The sequence below is a fragment of the Pleurodeles waltl genome, chromosome 6 (assembly GCF_031143425.1).
Source record: "Pleurodeles waltl isolate 20211129_DDA chromosome 6, aPleWal1.hap1.20221129, whole genome shotgun sequence".
Classification (NCBI taxonomy): domain Eukaryota; kingdom Metazoa; phylum Chordata; class Amphibia; order Caudata; family Salamandridae; genus Pleurodeles; species Pleurodeles waltl.
Genome location: NC_090445.1, coordinates 1,046,550,365 through 1,046,555,055, shown reverse-complemented (window position 1 = coordinate 1,046,555,055; position 4,691 = coordinate 1,046,550,365).

Genomic DNA, 4,691 nt, shown 5'->3' with positions numbered 1-4,691 from the left:
CTAATCCCACAGTAGTTTAGAAAAATGAATACATTATTTGAGACCAAAATGACAAAATTCCAATCAGTAGAGCCAGAGATATGCACTTTTAATGAGTCAAGTGAAAATAGTGCCTTAAACACAAAGAACTATGGTTATCTGGTTGCACCAGAACAAATAAAGTCAAAAGTTCAGTCTGACTGTAATGGAGCGAGGGCCGGATATTGACACCAAGTTAGACTAGATGAACAAAGTACCTTAAATCCTGGATGTGGAGCGTTGCAAGATCCCCACACAAGGATGTGTTGTGAAGTAGTGGTTCTGAAGAAGCAGCGGGCTGTGATGCGGAGTCCTGAGTCGTTGTCCAGGATCTCGTCAAAGGGCTGGGCTTGCAATGTAAAGTCAAGTGTGGAAGATGCGTTGCACAGTGGCGGTTCCGAGTAAGCTGCACGCTGTGATGCAAGGTCCTTTGTGGGGGCAGTGCAGCAATAGTGCTGAAGTAGGTCTGCGAGGAGTTGGGCCGCGCTGCATCTGTTCTGCCTAGAAGACCGCAGCTAAGATAGTAGAGCACCTTCAGGCCCTTTCCAAGGGTACAGGACTCGGATGGCATCACTTGGGGAGCAGGACTCACATCAGACTGAGTCCATGTCCTGGGTAAAGGTGGTTGGAGCCTTTTCTTTCCCCGAGGCTCTGATCAGGTGGCCAGCCAACTAGCCCATGGAGTCCCTCTGGTGTCCTGGGTTCAATATGCAGGTCTAATCCTTTACACTCAGGCAGCAGCAGATCATCACAACAGCACTTCTGAGTCTTCTACAGGTCCAGACGTATGCTGAAGAGTTTGGTCTGAGGGTATATAATTTATACCTGGTACCAGCTTTGAAGTAAGAGAAGGTTATAGAGGTTTTCAGCCCTAGGGATGTTTGGAATTTCCTGCGTCCCTACCCTGGCTCCAGCTTGTCAAGGGACACAAAAGGCTAGTTTCAAATTTGTTGTTGTGAGTGTGGTCAGGTAGAGGCTTTGTGATGTGCAAGTGTGGTAAGTGACAGTGCCTTCTCCTATCAAGTCATAGACCATCCTGCCAACACCTTTTGCCCCTTTTTCTCACTGTCTTGGAGCAACACATAAAGACCAACTGCCAGCTACACCTAGTCATGTGACCCAGGATACAAGCTGCAGGTGCTAAATGGTTAGGACAGGAAAATGGCAACTTTCTAAATGTAACATTTTCAGAATTGCAACTTAAAATCCATCTTTACCATTAAAGAGGGTATTGTCTTACATTTCCTTAGACACCAAACTAAAAATTCCTCCTTGCTTCAAATTGAAAGCTAGTACTTAGTAAATGTAAAGAGGTAACCCAATGTAATCCTATGGGAGAGGTAGGCCTTGCAGTAGTGAAAAACAAATTTGAGAATATTTGAGATTTGCTTGAGCAGGGCTCCCCCTCCTTGACCTATAACCTAATTTCCCATGGAGTGAAAAACCACTTAAAGAATAATAACAATCCTTGTCTAAGTGAACCACTAAAGTCACTAAGTAAATCTGTTCTTAACTCTCTGGTACCTTGGCACATAAGCAGTCATGCTTAACTTAGAGGCAATGTGAAAATTATTTATGCAATCCTCAAAAAGTGACAAAGTGAAACCACAGCACAAGAATAATCCCAAACTACAGTAGGAGAATAATGTAAATTGTAATAAATAAAAATCCAATTAGTGGACCCAGATTTATGAGTTTTTACAATTTAAGTTTAAATAGCACCAAAGGGCATGAGGTTCAGGCTAAGCTTGATGGAGTTATGGGACAAGTTGAGGCCCACTGGGAGTGGTACATTTTATCTTTGGTGCAGGGGCTGCGCTTTGCTGTGATGCAAGGTCGTGCTGTTTCAGATTCAGTGAAGCTGCGATCAGAAGCAGCACAGTGCTGCAATGCAAGGTTCTGTGTCTGCTGAAGGTGCCGATCAGAAGATGAGTGGTGTTGCGATGAGAGGTCCTGGGTCACCCTGCTCCATTGTGCACTGGGTCCAAGCAAGCCTTCTGTTGAGAACAGAGGAGTACACTGTGACTCCAGTCAAAGGTCCAGTTCCTGATGACAGCCCTAGGGGTCAGGACTCAGTCCTACAGTGGCCAGCAGCAGTGATCAGGCCAGGTCCAGTTGGGCAGGAGAGGCTTCTGGATACTTGCTGTGTGCCTAAAGCAATCAGGTCCACTATTCTTTTCTCAGATAGCAGGACAGTCCTTTTTCTAAAAGTTCTCAGGTCCAGGAACATTCTGATTTCAGGGCCTGAGGGTGTCACTTGTATACCCAGAGCCAGTCTGTGGGTTTTCGGGGTGGGGGTGTCTGCTTTGTCTAACCCTAAAGTGTTTCTGGACAGTTCTTCCATTTTCTCTGGGTTTGATTCCAGTCTATCTAGTGAAACAAAGGGCAGGAAGGCCAAGGTGTGAGCTACATTTGCCAGTGACAGAGTAGGTATTTTCTGAAGCTGTGAAGGGCATGGGACAGCCCACAGACTACCCATTGAAGCTTATGAAGGGGCTGGGTTTAACCTCAGGCCATCCTGCTGAGGAGAGGAATACCATTCTCAGATTTAGGCCTCTTTTGTCCACTATCTGGGAGGAATACACATCACTCAATAGAAAAGACATTAACGTGCATGTGACCCTGGAAATTGTCAGAAAGGCACATTGGTTTTAGTGAGGGAAATGGCAAGTTTCTAACAGTGGCATTTTTAAAATAGTAATTTAAAATCCATCTTCACCATTCAAGGGGATTTTAAATTACAATTTAAATTAATGCAAGAAACATTTTTGTAGTGTTTCCATACCAAATGTATAACTTATTAAATGTAATAAGGTAACCCAGTGTTAGCCTATGGGAGGCTAGCCTTTCTACATGGAAAACAACCTTGGGGGGGGAGGGGTTTCAGAGGCAGGCCATGTAACTGTGCACTAATCTGTCTTTCTGATTTCAGCCACCACTGACAGCTGCTCACACTTCCTTCAATGATAAGTCCTTCAGACTGTTTACAAGTGCATGCTTTCAACACTGTTCTTCTGCACCTGCTTCCAATATACTCAATGATGCAAGTTTTCCACGCTGCCAATTAGGCCTGTCTTATCTTCTTAGGTGTGGTGTGCTCCACCCTGACTTTAAACTCTCTACACTCGTAAGCATACTATTAAATTGCAGTTTTGTGAATACCAAAAAAGCATAAACTTACACAAACACGTAAGCTTACCTTTGTGAATCAGGACCTCGGTTTTTGGAGTCTATGTTGGGGGTCTGTTTCCCTTTGAAGTGCATACTCCTCTGTTGTCTCTTCCTCCTGAAACAGTCTGTCAAAGTAAGAGAGACTCCAAATTTGATAGTCCCACAGCAGAGGTGACTAGAAGGTCACACCTGAATGGCAGCCACAATGCTATGTGTATCAAAAGGTTAGTACAGTGCCTCACCTCTAGTCTTTATGATTCTCTTAACAGCTCCATGTCCTCCCTGAGATGTGCCCAGGCTACTTCTTTATGACCCTTCTTTCAACCAAGGAACACCCTTTGAAGTGTACTAGAGAGCCCGACTTTTCTGATTTCCAGTCTGTCCCGTCCAGCTTCTGGGATTCAGCAATAAAAAAATCTGTCTAGGGGAATCCCTCTCCCTCCTCTCCTCATGTCCCACCATGCAGCCCTGGGTCTCCTAAATAGATAAAATCTGCCATAAATTGTACAATTTACAGGCACACATACACTCAGCAAATACATATAACATACACATGCTTTGTACCATTCACAGGCACACATACACCCAGTATGTGCACATAACATACATGCACTGCATAGTACTACATTATCCATATATTGCTACATTACCCCTGTATTGCGCCCCTCACAGGCACACATACACCACACAAACACTTCACAGCACTATACACCAAACTGATGTAGGCCAAGTTGAAAAATAATTTAAGCACACGGTGACAGAACTTTAAATGAGTGCACCAGCAGGCCTCAATCCAGTGACACAGGTAAAAAGAACCTGCTCACTCCTACTCATCACCACATGGTATGCGGATACCAGTAGGCTCATTATTCTTCACTCCTGATAAGGGTAGTAGCCTTTCACCACTAAGACGACAGCACTTTAGGTGCCCCTCCAGGTTCAATAACACTGCAATATGTGAGACAGGCATTTGTAGCTCTTAACAATTACCACCAGCGCTGGCTCCTTATTCACCATGCTGGTTTCAGTTGCAGATAATGCCCGCCAGTGTCTGCTCTGCAAAATATTACTCCTGTGAGAATTTTAATTACACCAGACTAATCGGAGGGATTTTGGTAGTTTGATTAGCCACTACGTAAAGTCGACTGAAAAAAGATAGAGTTACAGAAGTTAGTGCCCTATACATATAGAGCCAAACCACCATGTAAGCCCCTGATCTCAGAAGTCAAACAGGTTTGTTCCTGGTTAGTAACTAGGTGGGAGATCCCCTGGAAATAGCAGGTGCTGTAGGCTATTGATTTATTTTTGCTTTCTGTGGAGTGGGTGGCATTTCTCGCTTGCTATGCCTAGCACATAAGGTCAATGGAAAAAAGATCGGGCTCCTAAAGGCAGTGCTTTCCATGCCTACATCCGTACTATTGTACACACAAAAAAAGGGAGCACACTGCCTCACACTCCAGCATAAAATAGCCCCAATGCATCATGGTAAATGCAGTCATTTG